The sequence below is a fragment of the Orbicella faveolata genome, unplaced genomic scaffold, assembly GCF_042242905.1.
Source record: "Orbicella faveolata isolate gen_17 unplaced genomic scaffold, um_ofav_v1 contig_1, whole genome shotgun sequence".
Taxonomy (NCBI): domain Eukaryota; kingdom Metazoa; phylum Cnidaria; class Anthozoa; order Scleractinia; family Merulinidae; genus Orbicella; species Orbicella faveolata.
The window spans coordinates 27,376,705-27,394,182 of NW_028301536.1; the positions used below are offsets into that span (position 1 = coordinate 27,376,705).

At 38.4% G+C, this 17,478-nt stretch overlaps 10 non-coding genes and 1 pseudogene across 10 annotated transcripts; 5 read left to right on the plus strand and 6 right to left on the minus strand.

Moving 5' to 3' along the window:
- Positions 1-2,510: 2,510 nt before the first annotated feature.
- Trnaq-uug (transfer RNA glutamine (anticodon UUG)) lies at positions 2,511-2,582 on the minus strand. The gene has a single exon. It is a non-coding gene; the product is annotated as a tRNA-Gln (tRNA).
- A 1,108-nt stretch (positions 2,583-3,690) lies between these two features.
- Positions 3,691-3,762, plus strand: Trnag-ucc (transfer RNA glycine (anticodon UCC)). Its single transcript has one exon. It is a non-coding gene; the product is annotated as a tRNA-Gly (tRNA).
- Positions 3,763-4,751: 989 nt separating this feature from the next.
- Positions 4,752-4,823, minus strand: Trnaq-uug (transfer RNA glutamine (anticodon UUG)). The gene has a single exon. It is a non-coding gene; the product is annotated as a tRNA-Gln (tRNA).
- A 534-nt stretch (positions 4,824-5,357) lies between these two features.
- Positions 5,358-5,429, plus strand: Trnaq-uug (transfer RNA glutamine (anticodon UUG)). The gene has a single exon. It is a non-coding gene; the product is annotated as a tRNA-Gln (tRNA).
- Positions 5,430-5,956: 527 nt separating this feature from the next.
- Positions 5,957-6,028, plus strand: Trnaq-cug (transfer RNA glutamine (anticodon CUG)). Its single transcript has one exon. It is a non-coding gene; the product is annotated as a tRNA-Gln (tRNA).
- Positions 6,029-6,959: 931 nt separating this feature from the next.
- On the minus strand, positions 6,960-7,031 carry Trnag-ucc (transfer RNA glycine (anticodon UCC)). Its single transcript has one exon. It is a non-coding gene; the product is annotated as a tRNA-Gly (tRNA).
- Positions 7,032-8,216: 1,185 nt separating this feature from the next.
- On the plus strand, positions 8,217-8,288 carry Trnaq-cug (transfer RNA glutamine (anticodon CUG)). Its single transcript has one exon. It is a non-coding gene; the product is annotated as a tRNA-Gln (tRNA).
- A 1,038-nt stretch (positions 8,289-9,326) lies between these two features.
- Positions 9,327-9,398, plus strand: Trnag-ucc (transfer RNA glycine (anticodon UCC)). Its single transcript has one exon. It is a non-coding gene; the product is annotated as a tRNA-Gly (tRNA).
- A 684-nt stretch (positions 9,399-10,082) lies between these two features.
- On the minus strand, positions 10,083-10,154 carry Trnaq-cug (transfer RNA glutamine (anticodon CUG)). The gene has a single exon. It is a non-coding gene; the product is annotated as a tRNA-Gln (tRNA).
- A 1,473-nt stretch (positions 10,155-11,627) lies between these two features.
- Positions 11,628-11,699, minus strand: Trnaq-uug (transfer RNA glutamine (anticodon UUG)). Its single transcript has one exon. It is a non-coding gene; the product is annotated as a tRNA-Gln (tRNA).
- A 2,748-nt stretch (positions 11,700-14,447) lies between these two features.
- LOC149118597 (uncharacterized) lies at positions 14,448-17,134 on the minus strand (annotated as a pseudogene).
- Positions 17,135-17,478: the final 344 nt, after the last annotated feature.

The following is a 17,478-nucleotide window of genomic DNA, read 5'->3' on the forward strand; positions in this document are numbered from 1 at the left end:
ATTAATGAGATGTAGGCTGTGTAGGTATATGTAGGGGGTTAATGGGATGTAGGCTGTGTAGGTATATGTACGTGGGGGGTTAATGAGATGTAGGCTGTGTAGGTATATGTACGTGGGGGATTAATGAGATGTAGGCCATGTAGGTATATGTAGGGGATCAATGAAATGTAGACTATGTAGGTATACGTAGCGGATTAATGAGATGTAGGCTGTGTAGGTATATGTAGCGGATTAATGAGATGTAGGCTGTGTAGGTATATGTAGGGGGTTAATGGGATGTAGGCTGTGTAGGTATATGTACGTGGGGGATTAATGAGATGTAGGCTGTGTAGGTATATGTACGTGGGGGATTAATGAGATGTAGGCCATGTAGGTATATGTAGGGGATCAATGAAATGTAGACTATGTAGGTATACGTAGCGGATTAATGAGATGTAGGCTGTGTAGGTATATGTAGCGGATTAATGAGATGTAGGCTGTGTAGGTATATGTAGGGGGTTAATGAGATGTAGGCTGTGTAGGTATATGTACGTGGGGGATTAATGAGATGTAGGCCATGTAGGTGTATGTAGGGGATCAATGAAATGTAGGCTATGTAGGTATACGTAGCGGATTAATGAGATGTAGGCTATGTAGGTATATGTAGGGGGTTAATGAGATGTAGGCTGTGTAGGTATATTTAGGGGGTTAATGGGATGTAGGTTGTGTAGGTATATGAGGACGACTAATGAGATGTAGGCTCTGTAGGTATATGTGGGGAATTAATGAGATCTAGCTACAGTCTGTGTAGGTATATACGGGGGATTTAATAAGATGTGGGCTGTGTAGGTATATGTAGGGGATTAATGAGTTGTAGGGTATGTAGGTATATTTGGGGGATTAATGAGATGTGGGCTCTGTAGGTGTATGTGGGGAATTAATGAGATGTGGGCTGTATAGGTAAATGTGGGGGATTAATGAGATGTAGGATGTGTAGGTATAAGTAGGGGAATAATGAAATACAGACTTTGAGGGGATAAATTGAGGGGATATTAAGGGGTTTGGTCGAGGAAGAATACTTGATTGTATATCCAGGAGGTATTGTTTTAAGAGAGATTAAGAGAGGTGTATATATATTGCAGTGGATTTAACTGACCGCCCAACCATCCGAGTGGTGTCGCACTTATAAAGCGAAAGAACAAAAGGTTTGGCTGTGAGCCAATGAGAAAACACTGACGTCTAGCGAGACCGGACAAACGAGCTCCTGACACCGGTTGGATTTGATTATTCAAAATGGCGGACATATCTCAATTTAAGACTATAATATGCTAATTGGCCAAACATTCTTAAATGCACGCTTGTGTTCTGTAAAATACGCGTTCGTATTGTGTATCTTCAATCACAGAAGCTAGACTAAGCCTTCATTGATGACGTTAGTTTAAGGTTCTCTCTGCCATTTAATATTACGTGTTGCAGCGAAAAGGGCAGTACTTCAAATTCGTCGAGAACGTCTACCGTCTACAAATGCCTACGAGCAAAAACAACTTTCGGTGCCTCGCCGCCTAAAGCATCACAATTTTCAATGTTATTCCACCAGATATCATTGTCTCTCCAACATTTAGATTTGAGGTCAATTGAGTGGCGTGATCTTCGAGAACTGAAAGCTATGGAAAGAGAAATACTGTAATGATTACTTGGTTTGGAGCGGGAAAACCCCGAGTATCAACTCGCCAAGTTGAAGGACGTTGTTGATGACGATGGCCTTTAAGTATTCAAAGCTATACTGAAGAAGAAGATGCAAACGATTGCCGTGTAGTAATGGGTAACATGAAAACGTATTGCATCGGCAAAGTAACGTAAATGAGATTGTTTCAGCTTAAGGGAAAAACTTCCTTACCGAAACGCTCGACAACTCAATCGCTGAATTAAAAATAACCTTGGCAAAGAGCTGGAATTTATGTGAGTCTTTAGGGTTTTTATCCGATACTCTCATCTGCGTTCGATTGGTCTTGGGATAAAACATGAGCAAAGCACAAAGCAGCCACTTAGGATGACAGACCCCACGTTAAACAAGTGTATCGTCCTTCCAGCATCCGAGATGCAAATATAGGGATCTTAACAATGACGACGGCGACGCCGATGACAACTCCTTGTGAAATTGAATTTGTCCAGGATGGCTATGGCTCTAAAACCTCGCTAAGGCTACACATATGCAATGACCGCGTTTAATTCTAAATGGAAATACGAAAAATTAGCAGTTCGACTCATCGTTCGTGTTCGCGGTCATTTTGCAGTGGACGGCTATGAAATGTACAAACATTTCCTTAACACACTTGTTTTAGTTTTACTACGGTTTGAGATTGGATTACTGATCTGATTGTTAAGTAACTGGTTTGTTTTTGGTCAAGTTACGACACTCAATTGAAAATGGCTCTACGTATTAATAAAAAAGTAAATAAATTAATAAAAAGTCCTGCGTTTGGGACACCAACATGTACACGGACTGTTTGAATCACAGTTGTATGCCCATCAGGTCCCACCGAGATTTGAACTCGGATCGCTGGATTCAAAGTCCAGAGTGCTAACCATTACACCATGGGACCTTGCACAGAATAACTGAAGAAATTTGCCAGGTAATTTAATTTGAAAGTACACCTTTTTATAGGAAAAGATAATTTATATCATTCAATTAGCCTAAACTGAAGAATATGTTCTTATCTTGTCCCTTATAAAGAGCAATATTCAATGTACAACAATTTACATCAGAACCAGTATTTTGGTAAGAAGCTCTGAAAGTGTTTATAATTTATTTATAACGAAAGTTGACTATTGAAGAGGGTAGCACTTTGTAAGAGCTCAGTGAGAGGAAATCGCTGACACCTCAACATCACTCGTTTCTACCAAGTTGAACACCTTAAGACGGCAATGACAGCAGTTAACTTGAAATAATTTGACAGAAAATATATTCATTTTTTAATGCTTATTTATAAACTACAAATTCATGGCGAACACCGCAGCAGACCTCAGAACCTCAGCAGTTTTCTTAAAACTAAATTCTATTGAAATAGCATGCCGGTCCCGATTTGCCTTTGCTTGACGTAAATTCCGATATTTTAACAAATTTAATTTCACAAACTGTGCAGGATCCCATGGTGTAATGGTTAGCACTCCGCACTCTGAATCCAGCGACCCGAGTTCAAATCTCGGTGGGACCTAGGTACATGGATATATTATAGTTTTAGTTTTTTTAGTTTTCCTTAAAAAAAAAATTGTAAGTGGCATTAACGACGTGATTACTGGTTGAGTTCTAACTAAGAACCAACACAGATCTCTTTTCATAGGTGTAATTGAATTGATAATTTAATTCCCATAGATTCCTCCTGTTGTTCGCATAACAGTTGACGCAAATGAAATACATTTTGTTAACAGTTGTTACAATTCTTGTTTGATTTTCATTTTTCTTGGCTCATGTATCTTATCACGCTTCTTCGACAGGTCGTATTATTTAGGGGGGGGGGGGGGGGGGGGAGAATGGAAATTTCATAACGAAAGAAACTAGGACAACCAGGGGGTCGTTAGTCGGATCAGGGAGGTACCGTAGTCTGATTGAAAGGGGATTTCAGATAAGAGCTGATGTACCATGTGAACATTTGCTATTTCCAGATTTGAATGAGAATCGATATTATTTTTTCAGTTCATTCCTACATCAAAGCGTCGGTGGTATAGTGGTGAGCATAGCTGCCTTCCAAGCAGTTGACCCGGGTTCGATTCCCGGCCGACGCAGTATTTTGTTTTCTTTGGTCTCACTGAGGGAGCAACTTTGAAAACTGAATCCTGAGATGTTGGGCTTTTTTCATGTCACCCAATTTTTATTTTTTTGCAAACAAACAAACGTTAACGGACGCTCATAGCTCCTGGTACAGTTAATATTCAACATTAAAATAAGAATTTTAATCCTACCTTTGTAGTTAAGTTTGTGTCAGAATTGGAGTCCTGTCGAGAGAAAGTAAAGCTGTAGCTTATGACTTGATTTTACATTCGGTACATAGAGAACGCAAACGAGTAAACACTCCCGCGGAAATCAATGTTTCTGAGTATTTTAAATTAGATTGAAAAATATTACCTAAGCAGTGTTATTTCCGTCAAACCTTCGGTGCTGAACACGAACGTGAGATTGTAGTCCTGTTTCCTGTACTGACAGCAGGTCGATTACTAAAACTAATTTTAAGATTTATAAATTAGAAGTATTGGTATCAAGAAAGCGCCGAGATTTGGGAACTGGGAATTGCTGGATTCAGTGTTCAGAGTGTTGAGCATTATATCATAGGATCTTAATTCATGAGGAAAAAAAATGTATCATACATTGTATCCCTAGCATATTACGGTTTTTCATCCCTTGATATATAGATTGCTATGTTGTTTTTATAAATATGGAAGACTCCATGGAAATGAACTTTTTCACTGGCCTTGTTAAAATCGAGGCAGTTAAAATCATTTCTGTTCGTCTTCGTACCAATTGACACTAAGTGACTTAAGAGCGGTTTTCATTGGAGTGTCGAAAGTAATCAGGCAATTACTTTGGTTTTAGTTTTTGTTTTACTACGGTTTGAGATTGGATTAGTGGTCTAATTGTTAAGTAATTGGTTTGGTTTTGGTCAAGTTACGACACTCAGTTGAAAATGGCTCTACGTATTAATAAAAATAATATGAAGTCTTGCGTTTGGGACACCAAAATGTACACGGACTATTTGAATCACAGTTGTATGCCCATCAGGTCCCACCAAGATTTGAACTCGGATCGCTGGATTCAAAGTCCAGAGTGCTAACCAATACACCATGGAACCTTGCACGCGATAAATGAAGAAATTTGCCAAGTAATTCAACTTGAAATTACACCTTTTTATAGCAAAATAAATTTTACATGATTAAATGAAGCTAAACTGAAAAATACGTTCCTATCTTGTCCTTTATTAAGAGCAAAATTCAATGAACAACAATTTATACTAGAACCGGTATTTTGTTAACAACCTGCTGACAGTGTTTCTATTTTTTTTCATAGAGAGACTTTACTACTGAAGAGGGTAGCTCCTTTGTAATAACACAGTAAGAGGAAAGTGCTGACACCTCAACATCACTCTTTTCTACCAAGTTCAACACCTTAAGACGGCGTTTAGTTTAAATAATTTGACAGAAAATAAATTGATTTTTTTAACGCTTATTTATAAACTACAAATTCATGGCGAACACCGCAGCAGACCTCAGAACCTCAGCAGTTTTCTTCAAAATAAATTCTATTGAAATGGCGTGGCGGTCCCGATTTGCCTTTGCTTGACGTAAATTCCTATATTTTAACAAATTTAATCTCACAAACTGTGCAGGGTCCCATGGTGTAATGGTTAGCACTCTGGACTTTGAATCCAGCGATCCGAGTTCAAATCTCGGTGGGACCTGGTTAAGAGATAATTTTTACTTTTCGATATATTACCTAGAATTTCAGTTTTTTTTTTAGTTTTCCTTAAAAAAAATTGTACTGGCATTAACGACGTGATAACTGGGTGAGTTCTAACTATGAACCAAACACACGATCTCTTTTAATAGGTATAATCGAATTAAATAATTTAATTCCCATAGATTTTTCCTGTTGTTCGCATAACAGTTGACGCAACTGAAATACATTTTGTTAACTGTTGTTACAATTCTTGTTTGAGTTTCATTTTTCTTGGCTCATGTATCTTATCATGCTTCTTCGAGAGGTCGTATTATTCGGGGGGAAGGAAGGGGGGGGGGGGAATTTGTAGTTTATAAATAAGCGTTAAAAAAATTAATTTATTTTCTTTGAAAAGAATTACCTGTGCACGATCTAAGTATTATAAGTTTAAAAATGGAGTATTTACAACACATTTTTATGGTTATAAATAATAAAACACTGATTTTACTTTGCTTATAATTTCTAGTTTTCCGTCCTCTCTGTGTAGACGGTCCCATGGTGTAATTGTTAGCACTCTGGACTCTGAATCCAGCGATCCGAGTTCAAATCTCGGTGGGACCTTGCAAGGATTTTTTTTCTAAATATAGCGGAATAAACTTCGTTTCCGTCATTTCAGGGGCGGATGTAGGGGGAGGGTGCTAGGGCTGCGCAAACTACCCCCTGAGATGAAGCCTTCTTCTTCGTATTCGCTTTTAAAATTTGTTTACCTCACCAGTCAGTTACGCCGTTCCTTAGGGGTGCACCCCTCCTAAGAAAAATCCTGGATCCGCCCCCGCATTTGATTTTTGTTTCTGTCTTTTATTGTCGGAGTTCTTTGTCGAATGTTTTGCAGGATAATTCTAACTCTTGTTTTCTGATTAGATTACTCGCTCTCGATTTCTATCACGTGATAGTTGACGGGGGCGCATTCCTAGTCATCCACCACGCATAGAAATCGAGAATGAATAATTTAATTGTTTTAGTACAAATTTTGTAGTCGTTCAAAACTTTACGCTCAATCTGCTTGACAGACACTTTGAAAACGCAAAGAAGTTGCCACCATCGTGTTAACAACAGCACACTGCTGGGCTACTCACCAACTACAACAAACTACACAGATCATTTTCTCTTATTACAACAGAATAGATAGTGAGAACGGTATTCGTGTTAGAACGCTATGAGAAGCGATGCAAAAAAAATAAGCTTAACTGAAACAACTCCAATCATTTAGTTTAGTCGTGCGCATACTGTTCCAAGAGAAGAATAGTAGCTAACACTGATAAAGGATTGTAAACGAAAGGACCTAGCTTAGTGACCTGATTATTAGTGCCATAAATAAGGCCCATGCTAGTGTCCATGTGAATGAGACTTTGTGAAGAGGAACACGTGTTAAACTGCTTACTGACAGAAACCAGAGAGTTATTTAAAAAAGTCCAGAATGCCTCTAGAAGTGAAAAGCATATAACAAAAATCAATCATTGTCCTTATTCAAATAAGCTGCTAAAATTGGACTTGCGTCGGGCGGGAATCGAACCCGGGTCAATTGCTTGGAAGGCAGCTATGCTCACCACTATACCACCGACGCTTGGATGAGGGAAAAAAAACTGAAAAAAAATATTGATTTTTAATGAAATCTGGGCAGAACAAATGTTTGCATGGTAAATCAGCTCTTATCTGAAATCCCCCATTAATAAGGCTACCTCCCTGATCCGACCAAGTTGTCCTAGTTCCTTTCGTTATGAATTTTCTATTCTCTCGCCCCTTCTTCCCCGAGTAACACGACCTCTCGAAGAAGTCTGATAAGATACACGACACAAGAAAAATGAAAATCAAACAAGATAGTCTGGAAGCAAATGTCGTAAAATTAAGTCCCGTGGGAATTTCGTGCTGAAAGCAAGCCACCAGTCTAAAAGTGTTCATTAGGGTCTAATAAACATGAAAAGTTTTGGTGGCAACTCTGCAACTTGCTGGGACGGGTTTTAAGGACGGTTGAAAATCGGACGTATATGAGCCAACATGAAAACGAGGCTGGTACATTAAATTCTTTATAACCTCATCAATATTACCATCGATTAACCACCAAACTTGGCAGATATTCTCAAGTTGATTATTTAGTGACAACTGCTGTTTATGGCCGACGCAACTTTTTTGAGTAAAATTAAATTAATTTAAATCATAAGAAGTCTCTTCCGGTTTTGGTTGAACTAAAAATAGCTGTGTTTGATAACACCTGATAGAAAAAGAATTTTTTCCTTGCTATTTAAGATTAATATTTTTTATACTCTCCTATGCTACGGTCATAATTATAAGGCAGAAAATTTCGCGCTTTATACAACACGACCATAATGGCCTAAAATTAAAGTAAATATTTACTCTGAAAATGAAACGTGAGGTCCCACCGAGATTTGAACTTGGATCGCTGGATTCAGAGTTCAGAGGGCTAACCATTACACCACGGGACCGTGTATAGGATTATTCATGAAACTAAATACAGGTTTACTTATACGGTGAAGGTCCGGTCAAAACAAATACACTTTTACAGTAACTGTTCGCAACAGCAGACAAACAAAAAGTATAAAGTAATAATCAAGCTTAAAAAGGCAAGGGAGTGGTTAAAAACGAAACCAAATTTGATTGAAACAGCATGCCGGTCCCGGTTTGCGTTTTTAACACTGAGACTGAAATGAAGCTACTTTTAATTCAGATCAAAGAATACTCACTTGACGTAATTTCCGATTTTTTAAACAAATTTAATTCTCAATCTGTAGAGGGTCCCATGGTATAATGGTTAGCACTCTGGACTCTGAATCCAGCGATCCGAGTTCAAATCTCGGTGGGACCTGGTTACGTAGGACATTTTTTTCTTTTCGATATATTATAGTTTCATTTAGAAGTCCTAGAAATAGGCCATATTCGTATTCTCGGTATTGGACTGGAACTAGCTTGCAATGGAGGCTCATGCGGGGGAATATCACTAAAAAGCGATTTATTTCATTTGCATTTGAAAAGGCTCCCCACATTAGCCTCAGTTGCAAGCTAGTTCCAGTCCAATACCGAGAATACGAATATGGCCTATTAAGGAGGGATATTCAGAAGAAAATAGTAGAAAGAACAAGGAGTTTGACATGATGAGAAGTTAAACTGAATAATAACCTGTTGGCAGATTTATTCTGACCTTCATTGAATGGAATCTTTTTCCTCTTGCCTTTATTGTCCACCAGAAATTCATATATGGTTTCGGCAATTAGTTTCAACGCTCTAGAACAATTATTTAATAACCATCTATGTTTAATTAATTATGCATTCGCCTGTCACTTTAAAGAGCTAGTTATTCCGTTATTGCTATTTCTTATTACTCATTGTTTTTTTTTAAGCAATCACCTATATTCATGAGTTCCCTAAGGTTAAAACAAAGGTGTTTTGTTTTTATACTTCTTGTTTTTGCATTTTTAATGTGAACAGGTTCCCATGGATCCTTATAGCAATCTGGACTCTGAATCCTGCATTCCGAGTTCATATCTTGGTTGGACCTTCTAATACTTTTTTATATTTTAGCGCAAGTCTCAACAATTTTTCTTGCAGGAACCAAGAGAGAACTAAAGATACTAGTTTTTAACAGAAAAAAAAACCATGTATCAAATTTCCATCTTCAAAACGACTTCAATTCAATGAAACCAGTGCTTGCTGAAATTTATAATACATGCATGTTCTCCACGGATGTTCTTAAGACTAGAGTTACGTTAGTACAACTTTTTACCGCAAAAGCGAAGATTGAAAACCCTGGGAACGAGAGTGACTTTTGATGAGAAAAATATAAAATTTAAGTACTAATAATAATAAAAAAATTATTTACTTGCTTCCCTCATTGTGTGCAAACATCGCGTCGGTGGTATAGTGGTGAGCATAGCTGCCTTCCAAGCAGTTGACCTGGGTTCGATTCCCGGCCGACGCAAGTATTTTTTGTGTGCGTGTCTAAGCATGCAAAAGCAGAAAAATTTGACTCTTTAAGTTGTTGAAAACAACTGGGTAAAGAACATAGAGCAGCGAAACTTGTTCTTCTGGGTGCATTATCGTTTTGTTTTCCATTTTCTGATGTAAGGACAGAAGTATTTTTATCAGATGCAGTGCAACGAATGATTGACTCTTCTAATTTTTGCCATTGATCAGTTCTTCTATTATCTTAAAGTGAAAAATAGATTTAATTGAAGCCCTGATTTTTTCAGGCTTCTTCAGGCTTCTTCTTTCCAATTGCTTAAATTGGAAAATTAACTGCGATGATCATTCTTCACTTTCTGTAACGTTATTGTGGCTCAACAGTTAATTCAATCAAAAAACTGCTAATACGCCACAGCTACGTTGTGCACAATTTTTCTGATCTACTGAATATCCTGGACGATACACAGCTGAGCTCGTCACAAAAGCAGATGACCTCTTTGCTTACAGTTTCTTACTTTTTAATACCATTAGTTATTGTGCAGCTTTATTTAGTTTGTTTATTTATTCATTTACTTATTTCATAGTTAAAACTCACCCAGTTATTGCGTCGTTAATACCACTACAAACTTTTTAAGAAAAACAAAAACAGAAGACTGAAACTATAACATATCAAAAGGATTCAAAGTTATCTCATCTAATTAGGTCCCACCGAAATTTGAACTCGGATCGCTGGATTCAGAGTCCAGAGTGCTAACCATTACACCATCGGACCCTGCATTGATTAGGTAATGAAATTGTTAGCATATTGAAATTTTCGTCAAGCAAAGGCAAATCGGGACCGGCATGCTATTTCACTAGAATTTAGGATTAAGAAAACTGCTGAAGTTCTGAGGTCTGCTGCGGTGTTCGCCATGAGTTTGTAATTTATAAATAAGTGTGAAAAAGGTATGTAAAAAAATCCGGAAACTTGTTTGTTGGCTGATGAGGTATATGTGGGGGATTAATGAGATCTAGCTTTAGTCTGTGCAGGTATATGCAGCGGATTAATGAAATGTAGGCTGTGTAGGTATATTTAGGGAGTTAATGAGATGAAGGTTGTGTAGGTATATGCGGAGGACTAATGAGATGTAGGATGCGTAGGTATACGTAGGGGAATAATGAAATGCAGACTTTGGGGGATATCTTGAGGGGATATTAAGAGGTGTGGTTTAGGAAGAACCCTTGATTATATATTTAGGAGGTATTGTTTTAAGAGAGATTGAGAGAGATGGGTATACTGCAGTGGAGTGAACTGACCGTCCAACTATCCAGGTGGTGTCGCACTTATAAAGCGAAAGAACAAAAGGCTTGGCTGTGAGCCAATGAAAAAACACTGACGTCATAGCTAAACCGGACAAACGAACTCCTGACACCGGCTGGATTTGATTATTCAAAATGGCGGACATACCTCAATTTAAGGCTATAATATGCTAGTTGGCCAAACATTCTTTAGATGCACGCTTGTGTTCTGTAACGGCTTTGTAATTTATGCTATACATACAGTTATATATTAAAATACGCGTTCGCCTTGTGTATCTTGAGTTACAGTAGCCAGATTAAGCCTTGATTGATGACGTTCGTTTAAGGTTTTGTCTGCCATCTAATATTACATGTTGTAGCGAAAAGGGTAGTAGTTCAAATTCGTCGACAACGTCTACCGTCTAAAAATGCCTACGAGCAAAAACAACTTCCGGTACCTCGCCGCCTAAAACATCACAACTTTCAATGTTATTCCATCAGATATCATTGTTTCTGCAACATTTAGATTTGAGGTCAATTAAGTGGCGAGATCTTCGAGAACTGAAAGCTATGGAAACAGAATACGAGGACAACTCCTTGTAAAATTGAATTTGTCCAGAATGGCTATGGTTCTAAAACCTCGCTAAGGCTACACATATGCAATGACAGCGTTCAATTCTAAATGGAAATACGAAAAATTAGCAGCTGGACTCATCGTTCGTGTTCGCGGTCATTTTGCAGTGGACGGCTATGAAATGTACAAAGGTTTACTGAACACACTTGTTTTAATTTTACTACGGTTTGAGATTAGATTAGTGGTCTAATTGTTAAGTAATTGGTTTGGTTTTGGTCAAGCTACGACACTCAATTGAAAATGACTCTACGTATTAATAAAAGTAATAAATAGTCTTGCGTTTGGGACGCCAAAATGTACACGGACTATTTGAATCACAGTTGTATGGCCATCTGGTCCCACCGAGATTTGAACTCGGACCGCTGGATTCAAAGTCCAGAGTGCTAACCATTACACGATGGGACCTTGCACACGATACCTGAAGAAATTTGGCAGGTAATTTAATTTGAAAGTACACCTTTTTATAGTAAAATATAATTTATATCATTTAATTAAGCTAAACTGAAGAATATGTTCTTATCTTGTCCCTTATTAATAATGGTAATTGAACTGAGTGGAGTGCAATTTGGTCTGAAATCACAAGTATGATTTCAGACCAAAATCGCACGACCCGAATTTCAATTACCACTTTATTACATCCATTTTGAAATCGTACAATTTAATAGCCCAGTACCAGTACTTATTGAACCAATAGCCGGTTTGTCAAAAAGCGGAACCGGAAACGCGTTTACATCTCATTTTGAAAACATGAAGACTTACATGTCAACGTCATGTGTCAAAAACTCATTCGAGCGTAACGAAGGAAAAACCATTCTCGTCCCCAGTGCTACTCGTCTTAAAAATGTCGTTGACGAGTAGCTCTGGATGTACCCAAAAATTCGAATTTTTTGATTGGCTGACAAAAAATGAATGCGCAGCAGAAGTGAAAATTACAAAGCTCTACGCATTCCATTTTACTTCCGGCCCGAATGGCGGCACCTTCGCTCAGTTGACACAGGCGCGCTTTACGAAAAAAAAGCAAAACAAATGGTGACCATTCCCGATCGATCCGAAATAATCGTAAAAGTCTCCACGTAACCAAAGAAGTACATCGCCTGCAACGATGTAATTCTCGATCGTAATCATCGTCCTTTGTTGTAGCAGCGGAGAAGGTGGGAAGAAACGTTTAAAACTCTGAGAATCAACCAGCTAATACAACAATTACTTTGTCGCTGACCATACCCCAAGAAATCATAAAATTAAATTCGAACCGGCAGTGGGTTTCAAAAAACGTTTTTCTTCCTTTATGAAAAGCTCAAAAGGAAACTTAGAACCTGGTGAAAAGACGAAGAAATATCACTGTTGCTGAGCAAATGTGGCACTGGAAATCCGAAGGTGAGTTTTCTATCTCTGAAAGATCAAGCAGATCAGATTCTAGCAGTCCAAAATGTATTGAATGATATTAAATTGCCCAAATGAGTCAAAGGTCCGTGTTATAATACTCTGCTATGTACTTGGATGATGTAGCAAATGGTCTGAACATGAAATTTGGTTTGTTTCTTCCACAGATTGTTATGTATGTATCTGTTACTACGTGTACCTGTTAAGAAGCTTCTGCTGTTATAGATATATATAATATCTGTTTTTTAGCTCCCCTCTCTTTAATTATTGAGACGTCCCCTATAGTCTCCCCCCACGAACAAACCTTTTGTGGTCAGGCAAGAGTTTAGTTTGCTTTAGAGCCTCCACCCAAATTTTTTTTTTTGAATAATTTACTTGTGGAAATGATGAGTAAAGGAAAATAACCATAGATAACCATAGCTGAAATTTGAGGCCCTTTCCTCTCTCCCCACTTTAGTTAGGAAGCAACTGCAATTAGCAAAACTTTATTCCTTCACAATAACATTAATCAGTAAATAACAATAATTTATCATCAATGCAAATAACTGTGAACAAATATGGAGGCAATAATTATTATTTATATAACTGATGAACGAATCATCAGACTAGTGGGTTTCCAAATGTAATGTGGAAACTCTACTAAAAACAAATCAAACATTATAGGTGTACAGAGTTACATTAATATCCCCATAAGAAAAATATCATAATCTTTTGGTTAGCCTTTGAAAGATTATTTATTTCCTGCCATTATTTACTATTCTTTGTTAATTTTCAGACTATAATAGTGCGACATAAATTCTTCGAAGGATAACAATATATGGATAATTCAAATAGGAATGTTGCTCTTGCAGTTCAATAAATAATACTGAAAAAAAGGAGATGGAGATAGAACCATCATTAATAGTAAAGCTATGTGGTTGATGTTCTGATCAACCACAAGAAGTAGAAAGTATGCATTCGAAATTTATATTTTTGGTGCAGTCGAACCTCGATTATCCGTACCTCGAGTATTCGGATTTCTCGATTATCTGGACTTTTTCTCTAGTCCCAATTTTGTCATGAATATTTATTAGTCATGATCAAGATCCGTAGCAATATTCTTTTTAAAACCATAGCATTGAAAAGTGCAGTCAAAAGCGAGTTTGTTTTGCCTTTAAAGTGCAAAAGCAGTGCTTGCACGCTTCGTAACTAATGAAGAACACTCAAATGAGTTCAGATTGGCTCAGAGTTGAGTGGTTCAAGATGTACAGTAGACCATATTGTTTTCCAAGCGATTTGTAAAAGTATTTTTTCACGATTAACTCTTGCTTTATTTAAAAAGTTTTGTTCTTCATTAACATTCAGATTATCGATTATCCGGACCCTCAATTACCCGGACTATTTCGTCTAGTCCCAATGAGTCTGGATAGTCGAGGTTCGACTGGAACACCATGTACTCATATGGGAATACTGAAATAAATTGTTTTTATTGTTGTTGTTGAAAGCACCCAAAAGATTAAGCTTTATATAAGCTGATTGAAAGGTATAAAATGAACAAAAAAATTATATCAACAAAAGCAGTGGGGGTTGGGGGAGAAAATGGTGGGAATAGCCCTATATCTAGTTTTGTGATGTCTCCAGTCACAGAAGCTCAGGTAACCAGGCTTTTCTCAAGCCTGAATGTACAAAAATCATCATTAGATGTTCCAAATAAGCTAATTAAAATTGCTGCCGAGCCATTATGGAAGCCCCCAGCAGACATATATAACCACTCAATAGCAACTGGCATAGGACTTTTATTTTTTTTCACTGCGTTTACCTTAACATGGTAGTAACCACTTTAAAAGCCAATTTCTACCCTATACCCCGGTTACCACGCACATTTTTTTTCTTTCCATAGCCATATGCAAAATAGATTTCTCTTCTCATATTTATTTAATTATAATACTCATGTAAATTAATTCTGTAAATAATGCACAATAAAAGTTGATTGATTGATTTAATTTGACAGTTAAATGATTGTGTAAGACCCTTTTTTGTAAAGAAAAAAAATAGAACAGAATGGGGTGACTTGAAAAAATGAGGGCGCGATAGATCATATGAAAGTGAGCACCTTTATTACATTCCTTGCAAGGAAAGATGAGCAAAACTCCAGTACAACAAAACTTTGCCGAGTTCAACAGATTTTTATTCTGCTGCAGCTTACAAACCTATGTAAATAACCAGGAGGTAAAAAGTTCTTACCATTAAAAGATTCTCCCTTTATCTATCAGCACGGCGTATATTTAAATCCTCTGGTCAGTGATGCAATTTCCACGGCTGATTTCCACAAACGCTTCCGTGTGTCCATAAACAAATTTCACCGTGTCATCGATAGACGTAATACATGTGGTATCCTGATTACTTTGCTTGAAAGCTTTAACAACTGCATCTCGCTCTTTAAACTTCTCCTTTTTACCGAATATGAAGAGAAGAAACAACAAGAACACAGCTATCGATCCCTGAATTTTTCTAGACGGTCCACCACAAAATGCGCAGCGAAACCCGTTGGTAAAATATTAGACAAGCTTGCAATTGTGTTTGAAGCGGCGACGGCATTTAAGGCCGCTTTCTACTCTCTTTTTAACTTTAAATCACCTATTTAAACTTCAGCGAAGTGAAAACACATGTTAATGTTCCGATCTGTTTACATCTGGAGAGTACACTCTATTCCTCTCTCCCCTCCCTCAGGATTAGTTTCTGAGCATGAGCAGATACGCAGGCCAAAATTACGCATGCGTTACCGGATGTCCGTGAATTACGGACATCCCGTAATGGCTGCTACCAGAGCCCTCCGTTTCTCCGACCTCGTGACCAAAACAAACGGAGACTCTGGGGACGAGAATGAGGAAAAACACGTTCCATCTCAAGCGGTTAAAATTTCCTCAAGTCATTAGCAAAACAAAACAGTCCACTTGAAAGTTCAATCTTCGTCGTCCGACTCAATGATGTAAGCACTTTGTAATCGTTTCTTCTGTGGTTCTGACTTGTCATTGACGTCTTTGGAGTAGAAATTGAACGTGAAACCCGTGTAACTCGGGGATGGTTGTTGTTGTTGTTGTTGTGGTTGATGGAACGGGGCTGCCAGAAGAAGTGAAGGCTGCCATACGGTACTGGAACTGCGAAGGAAAGCTTGGTGGAAATCCGGACCATCCAGTTGGCTGAAAACCAGGATTGGAGCCCATCATTGCCTGATGTATTTAGCCTTGTTGTTGGTGAGTAGGAGCCAGTGGTGCTCGTTGGCGTTGGACTGCAAGTGCTTGATTTGAGGCTTCATTTGCACTGGTTTGGTTGGAGACCTCGTTTGGACTTTTTTCGTTATGCCCTTCTTTATATCGGAATATATCCACTGATTATGTGAGACAGTTCTTTGGTTCTCATTTATTTCATCGTAGTCGTCTAAGGAAGATTCACGAGCATGGCCTGTTATTTCATGACATTGCGCGGTTGACCAGAATTCTTCAGTTTTGACACCAATGTTTTCTTCATGCTGTGGTTCGTCAACTTCTTATTTGTCTTGAGACAGGAGGCCATGGATTTCATGATATTGCCGATGGTGTTTTGTCCCATTCGAATTTTGGTGTACCAGACATCTGGTGACTGAGGACGATTTATGATGCTCCGATAGAGAGGCCCTGTGTCCTTCATTTCCTCGGGTCGCTTAGACAACCAAAGCTTGAAGAGCCTCACTGGATCGGTTTTTCCGCCGTCGGTGCTGTACATAACCTGTGGTGTAGTTCTTCGCCTGATTGACAGACCACCGCTTCGTGTTTTGGTTGGACCTTCGCAGAACTCTACGACTTCAGTGCCATCTTCTTGCTGTCTTGTCACAAGGTCCTCCACGTACGCGTCGTAGTGTTCCTGGCGACCGCGTAAGCCAAGTTGTTCAGTCAAGTTTTTAAAGTTCACATTGGTCAGTACCTTTCCATATAAATCCCCCAGCTGACCTTTCTCCCACAGGGCAGATTCCTCGTCTGGTGTTAGTGGCTGTGCTTTGTTTGGTCTCTTACCCTTTCCTTGCTGGCGCAGAGAAAGTGCCTTCGCGTTGAGGACTTCTTGTGAGTTATGGAACTCTCTCGATCGTACGATACTCAGTGGATAGTTTTTGTCCTTTAGATGACGTTCAATCGCACTTTGCATGATTTTCAGTGATTCTGGCTCGTAATCATCTCCGTCCCTTTTCACTTCGGCGTAGAACTTCGTCAGGACCTTGTCTAATTCTTCCGGCGACATTGTTTCGATGCTGACATTTTCATGATGGCGGGACTTTGCCCCGCTTTGGAACACGTTCATCCACTGTTTTGTAGAGCGGGACGTATTTTTATTCACTGCAACAGACTTCAGCTCTTGTATTTCATCGCTTGACACTACAGGAAACCTCGAGACGTCTACTTCATTAGTTGCCTCTGAATTTGTTGCTGTGTTTTCTTCGTTTGTTTCTGTTTTCCTGGACTCGGGATCACAAGGAGCTTCTTCAGTAGATGGTAAAGAAATATGGCCAATATAATCGTCATAAACTATACTGAAAGTTGGAAACGACTCCCGGAAAAGTTGATTTTCAGCCTGGAGGAGCTGGTCATCATCATTTAGATACTGTACGTAATTAAATTCATCCATTTTTCAAACTTAGCGAAGTTTTGGCAACAAAAGTTGCCAAATTTGCCAAACAACGGCTTTTTTTGTCTTTCATTTTCCTGCAATGTGATTGGTTAATTTAAAAAAGCCTTGAAAACTGATTGGTTGTTTTGTTTTAGTGTCCCATTCTCATTGGCTGAGAAAAAGATGC